Genomic DNA, 23632 nt, shown 5'->3' with positions numbered 1-23632 from the left:
GAAGAAGGTCTTCCCTTTATCTTTGAAGGGAGACGCATTGATATAGTATAGGCTATGTGATGATATGAGATCGTGGGACTACAAAAGATTGAAGCTGGAATTTCATCAAAAGTATTACCCTATGCATCTTGTTCATCGTGATCGCAATTATATATATAATTTCTGGCCTCGCGAAGGAGAAAGCATCGCTCAAGCTTGGGGGAGGCTTAAATCAATGTTATATTCATGCCCCAATCATGAGCTCTCAAGAGAAATAATTATGCAAAGTTTTTATGCTCGGCTTTCTCATAATAATCAAACCATGCTCGATACTTCTTGTGCTGGCTCTTTTATGATGAAGACTATTGAATTCAGATGGAATTTATTGGATAGAATTAAATGCAACTCTGAAGATTGGGACCTCGACGAAGGTAAGGAGTCAGGTATGACACCTAAGTTTGATTGTGTTAAATATTTTATGGACACCAATATTTTCCGTAAATTTAGCACTAAATATGGACTTGACTCTGAGATAGTGGCTTCTTTTTGTGAATCTTTTGCTACTTATGTTGATCTCCCTAAGGAGAAGTGGTTTAAATATCATCCTCCCATAGAAGTAAAAGTAGCTGCACCTATTAAAGTTGAAGAAAAGACTGTCACTTATAATGATCATATTGTTCCTACTTCTTATGTTGAGAAACCACCCTTCCCTATTAGAATAAAAGATCATGCTAAAGCTTCAACTGTTGTTCGTAAAAGCAATATTAGAACTTATACACCTCCTGAGCAAGTTAAAGTAGAACCTAATATTGCTATTGTTAAAGATCTCTTGTCTGATAATATTGATGGGCATGTTATTCAGTTCGAAGGTGAAACTGTTAGAATTGCTAAACCTTGTGCTAAAGATAAACATAGACCAGTGGTAGGCATGCCTGTTATTTCTGTTAAAATAGGAGATCATTGTTATCATGGCTTATGTGATATCGGTGCGAGTGCTAGTGTTATACCGCATACTTTATACGAAGAAAGTAAGAATGAAATTGCACCTGCTGAGTTAGAAGGTATTGATGTCATAATTAAACTTGCCAATAGGGATACTATTTCACCAATTGGAATTGTTAGAGATGTTGAAGTCTTGTGTGGGAAAACTAAATATCCTGTAGATTTTCTTGTTCTTAATTGTAACATCCCAAATTTTCAATTTGGAATGTTATACATTAGGTCATCATGCATATCATATTTTATTTTGCTTTTGGTTTTGATCCTAGAAAATCCTAAGCAACTCAAGGACCCACGGAGAGAGTTGGGGATTTCGTTATTTACATATTTGAGTTTTCTCAAATTTTTTAAACAGGATCATTTGATTTTATTTATTTTATCATCAATTATTTCTATTACAAAAATATGAGAAGGTGAAGTTTGCCGCACATCAGTTAGAAGGACCCGCAGCATCCTGGTGGGAGAATTTCATAGCCACCTTCCCAGTCGACACTGTCACATGGGACCAGTTTCAGCAGGCTTTTCGTACTGCCCATGTTTTAGCAGGAGCAATGGCCATGAAGAAGCGTGAGTTCCGTAACTTGCGCCAAGGAGGACGGACAGTTGGCCAGTATGTGGAGGAGTTTAGTAAGCTAGCACGTTATGCCCCAGATGACGTTGCTACGGATGCAGCTAAGCAGGAGAAATTCCTGGAAGGACTGAATGATGAGTTGAGTATGCAGTTGATGGTAGCCACCTTCAACAACTACCAGGAGTTGGTAGACCGTGCTCTTATGATTGAAGGGAAGCAGCGGCAAATTGAGAACCGCAAGAGGAAGTATGGACAAGGAAAGTATAATTCAGGAGCTCAGCAGAAGCCACGTTTTACCCCTAGGCCGGGAGGACATTTTCAGCATACCCATGGAGTAGGTAGCTCGCACAATCACAATGGCACCAAGAATGGTAATGGGAATGGAGGAAGCAATGGACAGAACCGCAACACCCCATCAACCCCAGCCAAGAAGGACTTGAGCCATGTCACTTGTTATAAGTGTTCGAAGCCAGGACATTATGCAAATGAATGTCCTGAAGGCCAAAATGGCAATGGAAGTTCTGGGAAGAAGCCGAACCCTTTCAACAGGGGACAGGTGAACCACGTTAGCGTGGAGGAGGTTGAAGCTCAGCCCGATGCAGTAATAGGTAAGTTTTTGGTTAAGTCATTTACTGCACTCGTTCTTTTTGATACTGGTGCATCGCATTCATACATCTCAAGGGGATTTGTGGATAAGTATAACCTACCAACCCAAGCCCTTAGGTCACCCATGTTAGTAACCTCACCAGGAGCAGAGTATGTGGCTAGTCTATGGTGTGATCGGTTACCATTAAGGATTGGTAACTATGTTTTTCCCTCAGACCTAGTAGTATTGGAATCTCAAGGATTGGATGTGATATTAGGTATGGATTGGTTATCAAAGTATGAAGGTAATATTGAGTGTGCTAGTAAGTCAATTTTGCTTATCACACCAGAAGGGAGAAGGATCAAGTATGTATCCCGGCATGTGCCAAAGAGGATCCAAGTAAATTGCCTAACAGGAGTTGTGCAGGAGGAAGTACCAGTGATAAAGGATTTCCCTGATGTATTTCCCGAAGAGTTGCCAGGCATGCCATCGGATAGAGACATTGCGTTTTTGATTGAGCTTTTGCCAGGCACTGGGCCAATATCAAAGAGACCATATAGGATGCCAGCAAAGGATTTGGTGGAAATTAAGAAGCAGATTAAGGAGTTACTGGATAAGGGATATATCCGCCCAAGTTCTTCGCCTTGGGGATCGCTAGTACTTCTAGTGGAGAAGAAGGATGGGTCGTTAAGGATGGTTGTTGATTATCGAGGATTGAATGAAGTAACGATCAAGAACAAGTACCCACTACCAATGATCAATGATCTGTTTGATAGATTGTACAGAGCTAAGGTATTTTCCAAGATCGATTTGCGATCAGGATACCACCAGTTGAAGATTCGAGAACAGGATATCCCGAAGACAGCTTTTACCACCAGGTATGGGCTGTATGAGTATACCGTTATGTCATTTGGTCTGACTAACGCGCCTGCCTATTTTATGAACATGATGAACAAAGTGTTTATGGAGTTTTTGGGATAAGTTCGTCGTAGTGTTCATTGATGATATCTGGTATATTCGAAGAATGAAGAGGAGCATAAGGAGCATTTGCGTTTGGTACTTGGAAAGCTCAGAGAACACCAATTATATGCCAAGTTCAGCAAAATGTGAAGTTTTGGTTGAAGGAAGTAGGATTCCTCGGACACGTATATCCGAGAAGGTTATAGCAGTAGTATCCCGCTAAAGTTGAAACGTGACCAAGTGGGAAGCCCCAACAACCGTTGGAGGATCCGTTAGTTTTCTTGGACTCGCACTGGATACTACCGGAGGTTTATTGAGAAAAAGTAACTTCGCATTCTTAGACAAAAATTGCGACACCAAACCGTTAGCAGAGATAGTTTTCTTGGACTCGCCAGGATACTACGGAGTTTATTGTGAGAATTTCTCAAAAGATTGCGCAAAGCCTATGACGAGTTGTGAGAAGAAAGGATACCTACGTTCCAAATGGACTGAGGAGTGTGAGGCTAGTTTCAGGAGTTGAAGAAACTTTGGTTACCTCACCAGTGTTGATTTTGCCAGATCAAACCCAAGGATTATGAGGTGTATTGCGACGCTTCACGTCGAGGACTTGGAGCAGTGCTTATGCAGGAAGGGAAAGTTGTTTCGTATTCATGCGACAACTGAAGCCTCCATGAAGTTGAATTATGCCTACGCATGATTTGGAGTTAGCAGCCGTAGTGCATGCATTGAAGACATGGAGACATTTCCTCATTGGAAATCATTGTGAGGTGTACACGGATCATAAGAGTTTGAAGTACATTTTTCACAGAAGGAGTTGAACCTCAGACAAAGGAGATGGTTGGAGCTCATCAAGGATTATGATATGAAATTGCATTATCATCCCGGGAAGGCTAATGTAGTAGCTGATGCATTAAGCCGCAAGAGCCATGTCAATACGTTAATGACGGGAGAAATACCCAAGGAGTTAGCAGAAAATCTTCGTGAACTATGTTTGGAAATAGTTCCGAGAGGCTATGTAGCAGCATTGGAGATTCAGTCAACTTTGATGGATAGAATCAGAGAAGCTCAGAAGACTGACAAGGAGATTGCCTCTATAAAGGAGAAAATGAGCGAAGGAAAGGCTAAAGGATTTCGTGAGGATGAGCACGACACCCTATGGTTTGAAGACCGTGTTTATGTGCCCAATGACCCGGAGATCAGGAAGTTGATTCTGCAAGAGGCACATGATTCACCATATTCGATTCACCCAGGAAATACCAAGATGTATTTGGATTTGAAGGATATTTTCTGGTGGACCGGAATGAAGAAGGATATTGCGGAGTATGTAGCAATTTGTGACGTATGTCAGAGAGTAAAGGCAGAGCATCAGAAGCCAGCAGGATTGTTACAACCATTGCCGATACCCGAATGGAAGTGGGATAAGCTAGGAATGGATTTTATCACGGGATTACCAAGGACTCGTTCAGGCTATGACTCGATTTGGGTCGTAGTTGATCGATTGACGAAGGTAGCTCATTTCATCCCAGTAAAGACCACTTACACCAGTGCTAAGTTGGCAAAGATATACATGACCAGGATCGTATGTTTGCATGGAGTTCCGAGGAGCATCGTATCAGATAGAGGAACCCAGTTTACCTCAAAGTTCTGGAAGCAGTTGCATGAGACTTTGGGTACTAGGCTAGAATTTAGTACAGCCTTTCATCCATAGACAGATGGACAGACCAAGAGAGTCAATCAGATTTTGGAGGATATGCTGAGAGCTTGTGCGCTAGATTATGGATCTAGTTGGGACGATAATTTGCCATATGCAGAGTTCTCTTACAATAATAGCTATCAGACCAGTTTGAAGATGGCCCCTTTCGAAGCTTTTTACGGAAGGAGGTGCAGGACACCGTTGTCGTGGGACGAAGTTGGAGACCGCCAGTTGTTTGGACCAGATCTGATTAAAGAGTCTGAACAGAAGGTGAAGTTGATTCGCGATAGGCTCAAGGTAGCCCAGTCCAGGCAGAAGAGCTACGCAGATTTTAAACGCAAGGAGACAGTTTACGAAGTCGGAGATAGAGCTTATCTTCGAGTATCCCCACTTCGAGGGATTAAGCGCTTTGGAGTTAAGGGGAAGTTAGTGCCACGATTTGTAGGGCCATATCGAGTTTTGGAGCGTATGGGAGATGTGGCCTACAAGTTGGAATTGCCAGAAGGATTGACATGAGTTCATGATGTGTTCCACCTTTCTCAGTTGAAGAAGTGTCACGCGGAGATGGCTGACATACCTTTGAGAGACACAGTGCCATTAGAAGCAATTCAGTTGGATAACAATTTGACCTATGAGGAGAAACCAGTCAAGATTCTCGAGTTTGCCAGCCGAGTCACTCGCAGCAAGGTTATCAAGTTTTGCAAAGTTTAGTGGAGCCACCACACGGAGGATGAAGCCACCTGGGAGCGAAAGGAAGATTTGCTCAAGGACCACCCTCACCTATTTTCTAGCCAACCCGAATCTCGAGGGCGAGATTCATCTTAAGGGGGGTAGGTTTGTAACATCCCAAATTTTCAATTTGGAATGTTATACATTAGGTCATCATGCATATCATATTTTATTTTGCTTTTGGTTTTGATCCTAGAAAATCCTAAGCAACTCAAGGACCCACGGAGAGAGTTGGGGATTTCGTTATTTACATATTTGAGTTTTCTCAAATTTTGTAAACAGGATCATTTGATTTTATTTATTTTATCATCAATTATTTATATTACAAAAATATGAGAGAGGGAGTAAAATGACTTTCCCAAAATATAGAAATATTGCGGATTTAATAAAAAAAATCAAATAAGTTTTATTTCGGAGTTTTTTTTGGTATTTTTATTTGAATTTAGGAAAAATGCGCGTTTTTCAAAATTGCATTTAGGGCCCAAATAAATGTTCACTTTATCGGGCTTGATTTTAGAAGCCCGGGAAAATTTATTTCGGGATTTTTGGAGTCCGTTTAGGATTTCTTTTTATTTTTCTTCCGAGCGGAATTAATTATAAAAAAACAGCGGAACCGACTATGGGCCGTACTCGGCCAGGACTCCCCTGGCCGGGGCCTTTATAAGGCGCTGCCCCGGGGCCCGAGAGCCCAGCCGCCCCAGCCCCAAACCCTAGCGCGCCCCAGCCCCAGCCCCGCCGCCGCCGCCGCCGCCCCGCCGCCGATCCGCCGGAGCCGCGCGTCGCCCGAGGTTCGCCGCCCTCGAAATCCGTGTTGTTTAAAAAAAATTCCGTTCGTCATTTTCTTTTTCGTCGGATTTTCCGTGGTTATTTTCTGATCGCGATTTCTGATCCGATTTTCGTTCTAGTATAACTTTTCGCTCGTTTATCGGAATCAGGCGATTCAAGCGCATGGAGTTTCGTTTCGAAACCCTGTTTCCGAATAATCAACTTAAACAAGTTTTTGCTACTGTAAAATTTGACTTAGATCCAGATTACTAGAACGAAGTTGTTTTCTTTCGTCGTTTGATTTCTTTTGCTTCGTTCGATTTGATTCTTTTGCAAACCAGGGTTCTTAAGTTGAACTTTCTGGTTAGATCTTCTATTTGAGTTTTACCTGTGCATTAGATGAGTACTTATTGTATGCTTGTTGTTTGTCTGCAATAGAATACCCGGAGTGCGCCGCCTATTACTTTGAATCTCTAGGTTTCGCGGATCATCAGCAAGGCAAGTAACACTTTGATCATACCTTTTCTACAACCCAGTTTTATTGCATTAGATCAATCCTCACACATTGCATGATTAGGATCTAATTAAATCATGGGATGGGAAGTAGATGAGGTAGTACCTATTACCTGTTTATTATCAAACCTTTGGGAGTTACTTCTACGTTTGCTTATTATGCCATGCTATGCTAGTAGACGTGGATTGGGTGAGTGAAATCCATGACAAATGTGAGATTGATAATTAATGGTTTATCTAAGGTGGCAACTTAAACACACATCTGGGTGGCTTGAGGCACCTGGTTTCCAGGACTTGCCTGTTTTTCTTTTGGACCGCCACCCAGGCTCAAAGGGATCATGAGATTATTCATACTAGAAACTTTCGTGTGCAGCCACAAGCCATTATGGGCTCTGGCATAGTTGACTAAGTTGTGCGAACTCTTACAGTGGTGGACTAGCAGATGTAGGGGATGTAGGTGGTATGGTCTACCCGATCGTAAGGTGCTAGCACTTCTGAAAGACTATGTCTCGATCATCCGTTTCTCGAACACCCTGTAGTGCGAGAAACCAAACGGAGGCGATCGAGTTTTGTGGGGAAAAGTGCGCAAACCTCTGCAGAGTGTAATAAACTAATCATGATTAGCCGTGTCCCCGGTTATGGACATCTTGAGTATCTAGTACCTGGATTTTCATGTGAATCTCAACATGTTACTCTAAAGTTAATTTTGTTGGGTTAAATGATGTTATTTTAATTGGGATTGAGAATGCTGTCAACCATTCTCAATGTTTAACAACCACCATGATAGTAATTAAATTTATTCCTTTGAAGTAGGGAAAAATTGTCTTTACGCAAAACTGTAACCATAGAGCTTTCCACCAGCCAAATATGAATATAGTATAGCTGTTTCATTCATTACTCTCTATGTGTTACCTTGCCAGCATATTCCATGTGCTGACCCGTTTCGGGCTGCAACGTTAATGTTGCAGACTTTTCAGACGACGATTAAGGAGTTTTTAGGTCGTGGTTCTATACTCAGTGATGCCGTTGGAGTTGATGGACTCACTTATCTTCCAAGCCTTCCGCTGTTATTGTTATTAGATGGCCTTAAGCCATATTTATTGTAATAAGTTCTCTTTTGAGACACTCGATGTATTAAGTGTGTGATTGCTACTCTGCTATAAATCCTCCGAGTACTGTGTGGTGTCAGCATTACTGATCCAGGGATGACACCAGAGCACAGAGATCAGACTGTTTGAGGTCTGGTCGCTACAGAGATGGTATCAAAGCACACGCTGACTATAGGACACGACCACTAAGCTAAAGACCTAGATCACTACTCACTCTCTTCTCTTCTAACCTCTCATCTTTTCTACTCTTTAGGATGGCGGATGCAAGGAACAAGTTCACTCAACCAGATGAAGATACACCCTTTGGACGCCACTTGAAGGAAGTCACTAGGTACCTGAACATAGGAATACCAAGCTTCACGGGAACCTACAACGCCACCTTACCTGAAGAAGAGCGCTGGATGATTCAAGTTCAAGTTCCAGGAAGGACGTTCATGCCAGTCACTGAGCCCATAGAGTTTTCTTTTGATGCACAAACTTGGAGTCTAGGAAAGAGTATGGCAGCTCACATCGCCATGGGACGCATTGGAGAAGTCTACCGCAAGGATCTCAAGGATACTATCTACCAGATTTGTGGGCGCCGAGATGAACACTGGGAGATGATCAGCACCAGGAAAGATAGATCAATTGCAGCTTTTATCCAGGAGTTAAACCAGCACATTCGACGACAGGAGAATCAGATGTGTGCCGACATGATAGATCTGAAGAAGGCTAAGACTAGAATCAAGGAACTGGAGGAAGAACTCAAGGCTACACGCGAAGATTATGAAGAAGAAATTGAAGTATTGGTGGATAAGAATGCCGACCTAACAAAGAAGATTGGAATATTTATGGGAGGCCCGACACCAGTAGATGAAGACAAAGAACCCAAGGAGATTAGCCCGGAAGACTACATCATCATTGACGGCACTGACTCGGAACAAGATAGTAGCAACGATGACTATGTTGATGAAGCAGGAGCAGATACCATGGAGTCTACAACCGTAGAATATTTCTAGTAGACCACCTCACCAGTAGTAGTAGTCCACCATGTAAATATAGTAGTCCGAGCACTTTTGCGATAGCTAGATCGATTGTATGCCTTTGTTTGTTTGACTGAAGTGAATTGTTTGCTTTTGCCTCATGTGCATATGGGTAGTGTTTTCTCTTTAGACCCCCTCTATTCTTATATTTCATCTTTTCTAAAACCCTCAGATGCCTCCGAGACGTGACCCCGGATTTGCCTTTCCGCCGGAGCTCACCCAGTTGATCCAGCAGCAGAACACCTTGATGCAGCTGCTAGTTCAGAATCAGAATCAGGGGAACAACAACAACAACCCACCACCACCACCACTTGTTGACCACTTAGCCCGTTTTCTTAGGCTGAATCCGCCGGTGTTTTCCAGTAGCATCGAGCCGATAGTAGCAGGTGATTGGCTCCGCAAGATAGCTAGGGAGTTGACCACAGCAGGATGCACAGATGCGGAGAAGGTGAAGTTTGCCGCACATCAGTTAGAAGGACCCGCAACATCCTGGTGGGAGAATTTCACAGCCACCTTCACAGTCGACACTGTCACATGGGACCAGTTTCAGCAGGCTTCTCGTACTGCCCATGTTTCAGCAGGAGCAATGGCCATGAAGAAGCGTGAGTTCCGTAACTTGCACCAAGGAGGACGGACAGTTGGCCGGTATGTGGAGGAGTTTAGTAAGCTAGCACGTTATGCCCCAGATGACGTTGCTACGGATGCAGCTAAGCAGGAGAAATTCCTGGAAGGACTGAATGATGAGTTGAGTATGAAGTTGATGGTAGCCACCTTCAACAACTACCAGGAGTTGGTAGATCGTGCTCTTATGATTGAATTGAGTATACCGTTATGTCATTTGGTGACTAACGCGCCTGCCTATTTTATGAACATGATGAACAAAGTGTTTATGGAGTTTTTGGATAAGTTCGTCGTAGTGTTCATTGATGATATCCTGGTTTATTCGAAGAATGAAGAGGAGCATAATAAGGAGCATTTGCGTTTGGTACTTGGAAAGCTCAGAGAACACCAATTATATGCCAAGTTCAGCAAATGTGAGTTTTGGTTGAAGGAAGTAGGATTCCTCGGACACGTTATATCCGGAGAAGGTATAGCAGTAGATCCCGCTAAAGTTGAAACCGTGACCAAGTGGGAAGCCCCAACTACCGTTGGAGAGATCCGGAGTTTTCTTGGACTCGCAGGATACTACCGGAGGTTTATTGAGAATTTCTCAAAGATTGCAAAGCCTATGACGGAGTTGTTGAAGAAGGATACTAAGTTCAAATGGACTGAGGAGTGTGAGGCTAGTTTCCAGGAATTGAAGAACCGTTTGGTTACCTCACCAGCGTTGATTTTGCCAGATCAAACCAAGGATTATGAGGTGTATTGCGACGCTTCACGTCGAGGACTTGGAGCAGTGCTTATGCAGGAAGGGAGAGTTGTTTCATATGCTTCACTACAACTAAAGCCCATGAGTTGAATTATGCCACACATGATTTGGAGTTAGCAGTCGTAGTGCATGCATTGAAGACATGGAGACATTTCCTCATTGGAAACCATTGTGAGGTGTTCACGGATCATAAGAGTTTGAAGTACATTTTCACACAGAAGGAGTTGAACCTCAGACAAAGGAGATGGTTGGAGCTCATCAAGGATTATGATATGAAATTGCATTATCATCCCGCGAAGGCTAATGTAGTAGCTGATGCGTTAAGCCGTAAGAGCCATGTCAATACGTTAATGACGGGAGAAATACCCAAGGAGTTAGCAGAAAATCTTCGTGAACTATGTTTGGAAATAGTTCCGAGAGGCTATGTAGCAGCGTTGGAAATTCAGTCAACTTTGATGGATTGAATCAGAGAGGCTCAGAAAACTGACAAGGAGATTGCCGCTATAAAAGAGAAAATGAGCCAAGGAAAAGCTAAAGGATTTTGTGAGGATGAGCACGACACCCTATGGTTTGAAGACCGTGTTTACGTGCCCAATAACCCGGAGATCAGGAAGTTGATTTTGCAAGAGGCACATGATTCACCGTATTCGATTCACCCAGGAAATACCAAGATGTATTTGGATTTGAAGGATATTTTCTGGTGGACCAGAATGAAGAAGGATATTGCGGAGTATGTAGCAGTTTGTGACGTATGTCAGAGAGTAAAGGCAGAGCATCAGAAGCCAGCATGATTGTTACAACCATTGCCGATACCCGAATGGAAGTGGGATAAGCTAGGAATGGATTTTATCACGGGATTACCAAGGACTCGTTCAGGCTATGACTCGATTTGGGTCGTAGTTGATCGATTGACGAAGGTAGCTCATTTCATCCCAGTAAAGACCACTTACACCAGTGCTAAGTTGGCAAAGATATACATGACCAGGATCGTATGTTTGCATGGAGTTCCGAGGAGCATCGTATCAGATAGAGGAACCCAGTTTACCTCAAAGTTCTGGAAGCAGTTGCATGAGACTTTGGGTACTAGGCTAGAATTTAGTACAGCCTTTCATCCGCAGACACATGGACAGACCGAGAGAGTCAATCAGATTTTGGAGGATATGCTGAGAGCTTGTGCGCTAGATTATGAATCTAGTTGGGACGATAATTTTCCATATGCATGACTCTAGACAATGCTCAAAGAAATTATGCTACTACTGAAAAAGAGCTTTTAGCAGTTGTATTTGCTCGTGATAAGTTCAGACCTTATATTGTTGATTCTAAAGTAACTATTCACACTGATCATGCTGCTATTAAATACCTTATGGAAAAGAAAGATGCTAAACCTAGACTTATTAGATGGGTTCTCTTGCTACAATAATTTGATTTGCATATTGTTGATAGAAAGGGAGCTGAGAACCCCGTTGCAGACAACTTGTCTAGGTTAGAGAATGTTCTTGAGGACCCACTACATATTAATGATAGCTTTCCTGATGAACAATTAAATGTTATAAGTACTTCTCATAATACTCCATGGTATGCTGATTATGCTAATTATATTGTTGCTAAGTTTATACCACCTAACTTCACATACCAACAAAAGAAAAGGTTTTTCTATGATTTAAGACATTACTTTTGGGATGACCCACATCATTATAAAGGAGTAGATGGTGTTATTAGACGCTGCGTACCTGAGCATGAACAGGAACAGATCCTACGCAAGTGTCATTCCGAGGCTTATGGAGGACACCACGCTGGAGATAGAACTGCACATAAGGTATTGCAATCTGGTTGTTATTGGCCTACTCTCTTCAAGGATGCCCGTAAGTTTGTCTTGTCTCATGATGAATGTGAAAGAATTGGTAATATTAGTAGACATCAAGAAATTCCTATGAATTATTCTCTTGTTATTCAACCGTTTGATGTTTGGGGCTGTGATTATATGGGACCTTTTCCTGCCTCTAGTGGATACACACATATTTTAGTTGCTGTTGATTACGTTACTAAGTGGGTAGAAGCTATTCCAACTAGTAGTGCTGATCATAACACTTCGATTAAAATGCTTATGGAAGTTATTTTCCCGAAGTTTGGAGTCCCTAGATATTTAATGACTGATGGTGGTTCACACTTTATTCATGGTGCTTTCCGTAAAATGCTTGCTAAATATGATGTTAATCATAGAATTGCATCTCCTTATCACCCTTAGTCTAGTGGTCAAGTAGAGTTGAGCAATACAGAGCTCAAATTAATGTTGCCAAAGACTGTTAATAGGTCTAGAAAGAATTGGTCCAAGAAACTTGATGATGCATTGTGGGCTTATAGAACTGCATACAAAAATCCTATGGGTATGTCTCCGTATAAAATGGTTTATGGAAAAGCATGTCACTTACCTCTCGAACTAGAACATAAGGTTATTCGATATTAGCTCACTTGATGAATGGAGAACCCAAGCTTATGAAAATGCCAAGTTGTTTAAAGAAAAAGTTAAAAGATGGCATGACAAAAGGATACAAAAGCGTGAGTTTAAGGTAGGTGATTATTTATTGCCATACAAATCTCATTTAAGATTTTTTGCAGGAAAACTTCTCTCTAAATGGGAAGGCCCCTATGTTATCGAAGAGGTCTACCGTTCCGGTGCCATAAAAATCAACAACTTCAAGTGCACAAATCCGAAGGTGGTAAACAGTCAAAGAATCAAACATTATATCTTAGGTAATCCCATAAATGTTGAAACCAATATTATTGAAACCGTAACCCCGGAGGAATACATAAGGGACACCTTCCAGACCGTTTCAGACTTCGAAAAAGAATGTGTATGTGGTACGGTAAGTAAACCGACTCCAAAACAATTTTTAAGGCAATATCTCTCTGTTTTGGAATATTTAGAAAAATAGAAAAATAAGTAGCAGTCCGGGAAGGACACGAGGGCCCCACGAGGGTGGTGGGCACGCCCCCTACCTCGTGAGCACCTCGAGTGCCTTCCGGACTCCGTTTTCTTGCACGATACGTATTTTGGTCGGTAAAAATTCATTATATAACCTCCCGAAGGTTTTGACTCCCGTACCACGCAAATATCCTGTGTTTCATTTTGAGCTATCCCGTTGCAGATTAAATCAACATGTCTTCCCAAGATTCGGAAGGATAAAGCTATGTGGATGATTACTTAGCAAATCCAAAGGTCTATGGAGATGTGGAACACGATGGATGGACCACGGAGGAAGAAGAGGACTATGAACCCAAGGGGAAGGAGGAGACGAGCTCAGATGAAGATGAAGCACCATTACCTCAACCTAGGGACATGCACGTGGAGTTCAAAAAGTCAAGTCTCCCTGATAGGGTAAAGAAACCCAAGTTCGAGTTTATCCCTTTCCGTCTCTTGCAGGAAAATAAGCAGGACCTATGCAAAAAGATATTAACCCTGGAGTGGGAGATTGATGATCTAAGGGATCAAAATGCCGTCCTCAAGCGCAAATTAAGGGAGAAGCCTAAGCCATCAACTAAGCCAACATCACCACCACCTTCTTCACCGACAAAGGAGGCATAATCACATGGGTATGGGTACTCCCCTTAGCAACTGCCAAGCTTGGGGGAGGTGCCCCAGTAACGTATGACAATCACAACTCCTATCTTTACCGTTTTTTCTTAGTTCGATCCTATTAGTAGTATCTTGATCTAGTAGAATAAAGTTTATGGCATGATCTAGTTTTGAGTTTGCTTTATGATCTTTCTTTGTAATCGAGTCCGTGAGCTATATATATAATAAAGACTAGTGTTGAGTCAAGGGCTTGATAATTTTGCCATGATCTTGGGTGAATAAAAGAAAAGAGAAAAAGAATAAAAAGAAACAAAAAGTTCATATTGATCTTATTGAGAGTAATCACTTCACATAGAAAGAGTACGATGATTAAAATTTGTTGGGAGTTGGCAGACATAGCTTTGGTCATTGTTGCAATTAATAGGAAGTAATAAGGAAAGAGAGGTTTTCACATATAGATATATTATCATTGACATCTTTTATGATTGGGAACACTCATTAAAATATGACATGCTAAAGGGTTGATGTTGGAAAAGGAAGACAATGTAATGAGTTATGTCTTTCTTATATCTGAGATAAAGTATGTTGTTATGGATCCTCTGACTTGTTGAGCTTGCCTTTCCCCCTCATGCTAGCCAAATTCTCAGCACAAAGTAGAAATACTACTTGTGCTTCCAAATACCCTTAAACCAGTTTTGCCACGAGAGTCCACCATATCTACCTATGGATTGAGTAAGATCCTTCAAGTAAGTTGTCATCGGTGCAAAGCAACAAAAAATGCTCTAAATATGTATGATTGATTGGTGTGGGAGAAATAAGCTTTATACGATCTTGTGATGTGGAAGTAATAAAAGCGACGGACTGCATAATAAAGGTTCATATCACAAGGGGCAATATAAAGTGACGTTCTTTCGCATTGAGATTTTATGCATCCAACCATAAAAGCACATGGCAACCTCTGCTTCCCTCTGCGAAGGGCCTATCCTTTATCATTATCTTCTACCTTATGCAAGATTCACAGTGATCTTCACCTTTCCCTTTTCATTTTATCCTTTGGCAAGCTCAGCATGTTGGAAAGAACATGATATATATATCTAATTGGATGTATGGGAGCATGAACCATTATTGTTGACATTACCCTTGAGGTAAAAGGTTGTGGGGAAAAACTATAAGCCCCTATCTTTCTCTGTGTCCGATTAAAACTCCGTAACCACAAGTATTGCATGAGTGTTAGCAATTATGGAGGACTAAATGATAGTTGAGTATGTGGACTTGCTTTTTAGCTCTGACATAGACTCTTTCCGATGTTATGATAAATTGCAATTGCTTCAATGACTGAGATTATAGTTTGTCGGAGCCCAATAAGGTTTATGATTTATACTTTTGCATTCTCAATAGATCATCACTTGAACATAAGTAATCGTATGACAAAATATATATATGTTGCTGTTATCAGAATAATCATGATGCCTTCATGTCCGTATTTTATTGTTATTGATGCCACTACCTCTAAACATGAGGACATATTTATTGTTATCGGCTTTTCGCTTGAGGACAAGCGAGGTCTAAGCTTGGGGGAGTTGATACGTCCATTTTGCATCATGCTTTTATATCGATATTTATTGCATTATGGACTGTTATTTCACTTTATGTCACAATACTTATGGCTATTCTCTCTTATTTTACAACGTTTACATAAGGAGGGAGAATGCCGGCAGCTGGAATTCTGGGCTGGAAAAGGAGCAAATATTAGAGACCTATTCTACGCAACTGCAGAAGTCCTGAAACTCCACGGAACATCTTAAAATAAATAAAGAAAAATCCTCGCCAAAGATGAAGGCCAGGGGGCCCACACCCTGCTCACGAGGGTGGGGGGCGCGCCCTCCTAGGGCGCCCCCTACCTCGTGGGCCCCCTGGTGGCTCTCCGACGTCCATATTCTTCTATATGAAGTCTTTCAATGAGGAAAAAATCAGAAGGAACTTTTCGGGACAAGACTCCGCCGCCACGAGGCGGAACCTTGGCGGAACCAATCTAGAGCTCCGGCAGAGCTGTTCTGCCGGGGATACTTCCCTCCGGGAGGGGGAAATCATCACCATCGTCATCACCAACGCTCCTCTCATCGGGAGAGGGCAATCTTCATCAACATCTTCACCAGCACCATCTCATCTCCAAACCCTAGTTCATCTCTTGTATCCAATTCTTGTCTCAAGGTCCGGGATTGGTGCTAGTAGGTTGCTAGTAGTGTTGATTACTCCTTGTAGTTGATGTTAGTTGGTTTATTTGGTGGAAGATCGTATGTTCGGATCCTATATGCATATTATTACCCCTCTGATTATGAACATGAATATGCTTTGTGAGTAGTTACGTTTGTTCCTGAGGACAAGGGAGAAGTCTTGCTATTAGTAGTCATGTGAATTTGGTATTCGTTTGATATTTTGATAAGATGTATGTTGTCTAGCCTCTAGTGGTGTTATGTGAACGTCGACTACATAACACTTCACCATTATTTGGGCCTAGAGGAAGGCATTGGGAATTAATAAGTAGATGATGGGTTGCTAGAGTGACAGAAGCTTAAACCCTAGTTTATGCGTTGCTTCGTAAGGGGCTGATTTGGATCCATATGTTTCATGCTATGGTTAGGTTTACCTTAATACTTTTGTTGTAGTTGCGGATGCTTGCAATGAGGTTAATCATAAGTGGGACGCTTGTTCAAGTAAGAACAGCACCCAAGCACCGGTCCACCCACATATCAAATTATCAAAGTATCGATCGCGAATCATATGAACGTGATGAAAACTAGCTTGACGATATTCCTATGTGTCCTCGGGAGCGCTTTTCCTATTATAAGAGTTTGTTCCGGCTTGTCCTTTGCTACAAAAAGGATTGGGCCACCTTGCTGCACTTTATTTACTTTTGTTACTTGATTGCTCGTTACAAGTTATCTTACCAAAAACTATCTGTTACCACTTATTTCAGTACTTGCAGAGAATACCTTGCTGAAAACCGCTTATCATTTCCTTCTGCTCCTCGTTGGGTTCGACACTCTTACTTATCAAAAGGACTACGATAGATCCCCTATACTTGTGGGTCATCAAGTTGCCACGGTGGCCTTCATCTTCGCCCAGTGCATCTTGACACGGGCAATGGCCATCCGCGCACCTTCTATGCACACCGAGTGCTTCACAGCTTTGACTCGGGGCAGTGGATCGGCGAGTCGCTTCACCAGGCTGAAGTAGCTGCTAGGAATGGGTTCGGCTGGCTAGAGCCGGACTATGATGTCCTTCATGGCCAGACCGGACATCCTATGCAGCTCCGACAGTTGCATCATCTGGTTGTTCAACAGCGCCGGACGCTCTAGCGCCAGGAACTGTGACCAGAATGGCTTCTCTGTTGTGTTCACTCCTGGGCTTGGAAGAACTCCGCAGCGTCAGCAGCACTCTTCGGAAGATCCGCAAAGGCGTCTGGAGAACTCCATAGTCGAGTGAGCAAGGCATATATTCAACCCCCAAATATACTCTGCAAGACAAAGGGCCTGTCGGACCTCTTCACGAGCACTCCAGGACTCGGTCTGTGCCTGCTTGGCCTCGTGGAGGGCTTTGGCGAGTTCGGCCGCCTAGGTCGTAGTCTTCTCCTCCAAAGTCTTGCATTTGTTGATGGCGTCTTTCAGCTCTTGCTCCACTTCGGCCACCCTCTCTTTGTGCTGGCGGCGGGCGACCTGTTCGGTCTTTAATTCCGAAGTCGCTTTATCAACGGCTGCTTTGCTCGCTTTCGCCCCCTCCTTGGCTTGGGAAAGGGTGCTCTTGAGGGTCTCCACCTCGGCTGCACTACCTGCACCCATAATCACAGTAGTACATGAGTTATACTCTGAATTTGCATGTTACTACAGATATATTATTAAACTCTTTTAAAAGTAGACACATACCTTGCGCCTCATCGAACCGCTTGTTAATGCGGTCGATCTCATCATCGGCCAGCTTCAGCTTCTGATTGAGTTCGTAAACTTCAGCGGCCTGGGCGGTTGCCGCCAATAGGGAAGCCTGTTGAAAAAAAATAAAAATATGTCACCTTCTCTGAATTCAATAAGATCCTATATTCGGCTTTTTTCAAAAACCGGACAGAGTATCGGGGGCTACTACCTATATATAGGTATATTTACCTCATATGAAAAGCATCTAGAGCATTACGTCGCATACCTCAAAGCCTGTTAGCAGGCTGGTAAAGGCTTTGTTCAGCCCGCTCTTGGCGGACTGAACCTTCTCAACCACCACACCCATCAGGATGCGGTGCTCCTCCACGATGAAAGCATGTCATAATGCTTCCATCAGAGCATTCAGCACCTATGGATTAGTGGAGGTCGCCGTCGGAGCTGATGCTCCTCCCTCCTTCAAAGGGGGCTGCTTGCCAGATTCTAGAACCGTATGGGTCTCCGGAATGGTGTCCGGCTAGGGCCCGGACTGGTCGGGGACCCTGCTGTCGGTCGCCATGGGGATCGCACCCCCCATGTCTTTGGCAGCCGAGGTATTACCCTTGGGCTCCGTTTTGGCCGCCTCACTCACTCCTCCACAGCCTGGAGAGGTCCTTCGGGACAACATCTCGGTGTCATCCACAACGGTAGGCGGAGTGGCTCGCGGAGGCATCTCGCTCTCTGCCATCTCAGGCGGCAGAGAGCTCCCCGGAGATAGTGAAGGGTTGGGGAGGTCGCGAGCAGGGTTGAAATACACAGAATATAATATGTTATATTAAAAGCATAAAGGAACGAATACTTGTAATGAAGTCTTTGGTACTTACGATTCGGCCAGGGGCTTCGCCCTGGGAAGCCTCTTGGGGATGGGTTCGACCTCTTAATCCGAGCCATCCGAGAGGGTCACCTTCCCCCTTTTGGACGCCCCTCCTCCGGGTCTATGGACGCTGCCCTCTTTTCTTCCTCCCCTTGAGAGGGGGGTCGCTTTCCGCCTCCTCTTCCTCTTTGTCTTCATCTTCCTCGTGGGAGGAGGGGATTTTGGTTTCTTCGGACACCGCGTCTAAAGTACCCTTTCGGCAGGGGCCGCCCTTGGCCTCCTTGCCCTTCTTCTTGGCCTTCTTCTCTAGTGCCTGATAGGGCACCGGGACCAGCATCTTCGTTAGCTGGGGAGTGGCTGGATCTTCAGGTAGCGGAGCCGGACACTTGATCCGCTCCGCCTTCGCTATCCAGCCCTGAGCAAGGGACGGAGAACTCGTTAGGCCCAATAACTTATGGGATGAATGTATGTTCAGGAATAACACACTTACCAGTGTGGCCAGATTCTCGGTGTCGTGGCCGATGTCTTCGGTCGTCTGCGGCCACGCTTTCTGGGTCTTGAAGAGCATCTTCCAGATATCTTCGTGCATTGTGCCGAAGAAGCGCTTCAGGGTCCGTGGACACTCCGGATTGAACTCCCACATGTGGGAGGGCCAGAGTTGGCAGGGAAGGATCCGGCGGAAGAGCATCACCTGAATCATGTTGGGCAGGCTGGTGTTCTTGCTGATCATGTTTGTGATGCGCTTTGGCAGCATCAACACTTCCGCCGGGGATCCCCAATCAAGACCCTTGTTGGTCCACGACACGAGCCTCATAGGGGGTCCGGATCTAAACTCAGGAGTGGTCGCCCACCTGGCGCCGCAGGGTTCGGTGATGTAGAACCACTTCTGTTGCTAGACCTTGACGGTCTCCACAAAGGCCCCTTTAGGCCAAGTGGTGTTGGGGAGCTTTCTCACCATGGCGCCGCCGCAGTCTGCATGTTTCCCGTCGACCACCTTCGACTTCACATTGAAGACCTTGAGCCATAGTCCGAAGTGTGGGGGTGCGGAGCAGCACCTCACACATGACGATAAACGTTGAGATGTGCAGGAAAGAGTTTGGGGCTAGATCATGGAAATCTAGCCCGTAGTAGAACATGAGGCCGCGGACAAAGGGGTGGAGGGGAAACCCTAGCCCATGGAGGAAATGAGGGATGAACACCACCCTTTCGTCGGGCTCTGGGGTGGGGATAACTTGCTTCTTGGCAGGGAGCCTGTGCGAGATGTCCGCAGACAGATACCCCGCCTCCCAGAGCTTGTTGACGTCCTTCTCCGTGACGGAGGAGGCCTCTCACTTGCCCTTAGAGACAGATCCGGACATGGCTAGAGAGGTTGGTGGCGGCAGGAAAGATTGAAGTTTGGGCGCTAGAGCTCGAAGATGGGAAGGCAGGAGAAGGAAGAAGGCATGGGAAAAGGGAGGAATCTTTATCCTCTTATATAGGCAGTGAATATCAAACGCCCCCCCCCCCCGCTCAAGCCTTAAAACTTGCCCGTTCCCAAGGGGTCGTGCGAATGGCACGGTTATATTACCCAAACCGTATTGATGAGGATCCCGCAATAAGTGGACATGATCTCTGTTTTGACAAGACATGTCAATAGAGGCCGCGCCTCGAGACGCGAAGCGGGAGGCAAAAAACAGTCTGAAATGCTAAAGAGGCATTATTTTGGTTAAATATTTTGCCTACATGGTTGAGGGTTGTGATTATTATGCAGAGCCGGCTACAGCTCTTTCATTCAGAAGATTGCTTTGAAGTATTCGGAAGGAGGAACCCGCCTTGCAATGCCGAAGACAATCCGTGTGCCGAACATATCGTCATTGAAGACTGGTTCAGGGGCTACTGAGGGAGTCCTGGATTAGGGGGTCCATGGGTGTCTGGGCTGTGTGATATGGGCCGGACTGATGGGCCATGAAGATACAAGGTAGAAGACCTTCCCCCGTGTCTGGATAGGACTCTCCTATGCGTGGGTGACAAGATTGGCGTCCGGATATGTAGTTTCTTTCTTCTGCAAACCGACTCTGTACAACCTTATGCCTCTCCGGTGTGTATATAAACCGGAGGGTTTAGTCCATAGAGGCTATCAGAATTCATATAGGCTAGACATCTAGGGTTTAGCCATTACGATCTCGAGGTAGATCGACTCTTGTAACCCCTATACTCATCAAATATAATCAAGCAAGACGTAGGGTTTTACCTCCATTAAGAGGGCCCGAACCTGGGTAAAACATCGTGTTCCCCATGTCCCTTGTTACCTTCGATCCTCAGACGCACTGTTCGGGACCCCTTACCTGAGATCGTCCGGTTTTGACACCGACACCTATACCCCTCTTAATATAGGTCCTATGACTCAAAAAACAGAAGAAGAGCAACGAAATGAATACAACGTCTTCACTATGTCTTCGACTTCCGTTCTCCGCAGACAATTTCTTCGGATGGCCATACCGAAATATATGCTTCGCTTCAGCAGTAAACTTTCGAGGATTAATTCCTTCACTTCAATCTTCTCGTCTACATGTCTTCATCAAAATGTAGATCTTTCTTCTCTGCAATGCAGATATACATCAGTGAAGTTCATCGAACTTGACATCGGAGACAGCATTCTCTTTGGTTCTGTATGGACTATTTCTCTCTGTATGCACTAGCAAACAAATCAGTCCATACTTGTTTCTGTCAACAATCTCCAAAACAAAGGTAGGCAGATATTGTACCAACAAAAAGTCCAAGGAATTTCAGAGGGAAGTGGAAAATCATCGTAACAAGAAAATAAAGTATCTACGATCTGATCGTGGTGGTGAATATTTGAGTTACGAGTTTGGTATGCATTTAAGACAATGTGGAATTTTTCATAGCTCACGCCACCTGGAACACCACAGCGTAATGGTGTGTCTGAACATCGTAATCGTACTCTATTGTATATGGTGCGTTCTATGATGTCTCTTACCGATTTTCCACTTTCATTTTGGGGTTATGCATTAGAGACAACCGCATTCACTTTAAATAGGGCATCGTCTAAATCCGTTGAGACGTCACCATATGAGTTGTGGTTTGGCAAGAAACCTAAGCTGTCATTTCTTAAAGTTTGGGGATGTTCTACCTCTTTTAGCAATGCGTTGGTTTTCCACGAAGAGGAAGGGATGATGCAGCAAAGTAGCGTAAGTATTTCCCTCGGTTTTTGAGAACCAAGGTATCAATCCAGTAGGAGGCTACGCGCGAGTCCCTCGCACCTGCACAAAACAAATAAATCCTCGCAACCAACGCAAATAGGGGTTGTCAATCCCTATAGGGCCACTTACGAGAGTGAGATCTGATAGATATGATAAGATAATATTTTTTGTATTGTATGATAAAGATGCAAAGTAAAATAAAGGCAAAGTAAATAACTAAGTAGTAGGAGATTGATATGATAAAGATAGACCTGGGGGCCATAGGTTTCACTAGTGGCTTCTCTCGAGAGCATAAGTATTCTATGGTGGGTGAACAAATTATTGTTGAGCAATTGACAAAATACTGTTGAGCAATTGAGAGAATTGAGCATAGTTATGAGAATATCTAGGTATGATCATGTATATAGGCATCACGTCCGAGACAAGTAGACCGACTCCTACCTGCATCTACTACTATTACTCCACTCATCGACCGCTATCCAGCATGCATCTAGAGTATTAAGTTAAAAACAGAGTAACGCCTTAAGCAAGATGACATGATGTAGAGGAATAGACTCATGCAATATGAAGAAAACCCCATCTTGTTATCCTTGATGGAAACAATACAATACGTGCCTTGCCGCCCTTACTATCACTGGGAAAGGACACCGCAAGATTGAATCCAAAGCTAAGCACTTCTCCCATTGCAAGAAAGATCGATCTAGTAGGCCAAACCAAACTGATAATTCGAAGAGAATTGAAAAGATAACCAATCATAAATAAAAGAATTCAGAGAAGATTCAAATATTATTCATAGAAAGACTTGATCATAAACCCACAATTCATCGGTCTCAACAAACACACCGCAAAAAGAAGATAACATCGAATAGATCTCCACAAGAGAGGGGGGTAATATTGTATTGAGATCCAAAAAGAGAGAAGAAGCTATCTAGCTACTAACTATGGAACCGTAGGTCTGAGGTAAACTACTCACACTTCATCGGAGGGGCTATGGTGTTGATGTAGAAGCCCTCTGTGATCGATGCCCCCTCCGGCGGAGCTCCGGAACAGGCCCCAAGATAGGATCTCGTGGATACAGAAAGTTACGGAGGTGGAATTAGGGTTTTGGCTCCGTTTCTGATCGTTTGGGGGTACGTGAGTATATATAGGAGGAAGAAGTATGTCGGTGGAGCAACAGGGGGCCCACGAGGGTGGAGGGCGCGCCTAGGGGGGTAGGCGCGCCCCCTACCTCGTGGCCTCCTGTTACGTGTCTTGACGAAGGGTCCAAGTCTCCTGAGTTGTATTCGATGAGAAAATCACGTTCCCGAAGGTTTCATTCCGTTTGGACTCCGTTTGATATTCCTTTTCTTCAGAACCCTAAAACAGGCAAAAAAACATCAATTCTGGGATGGGCCTCCAGTTAATAGGTTAGTCCCAAAAATAATATAAAAGTGGATAATAAAGCCCAATAATGTCCAAAACAGTAGATAATATAGCATGGAGCAATCAAAAATTATAGATACGTTGGAGACGTATCAAGCATCCCCAAGCTTAATTCCTATGCCGCCGACCGTTACCAGCTTCTTGAAAAAGAAAGCCGAGTGAAGGCGACGGACCTGGAGAAGGCCATGGTAGAAGCCAAGGAAACCCACTCCAAAATCGGAGCGACGAAGGAGGAGCTACGTCAAGCTGGAGATATCGCGGCTGGGAACCCCTTTTTGTTGCAGACTAAGTTCGGAGATCCGAAGTATGCCCCTCTTGATCAACTATGGAGTTCTGCAGACGCATACGTGGATTTCGCAGCC

This window comes from Triticum urartu, chromosome 5, assembly GCF_003073215.2.
Source record: "Triticum urartu cultivar G1812 chromosome 5, Tu2.1, whole genome shotgun sequence".
NCBI lineage: Eukaryota > Viridiplantae > Streptophyta > Magnoliopsida > Poales > Poaceae > Triticum > Triticum urartu.
This window is presented reverse-complemented; position numbering follows the sequence as displayed.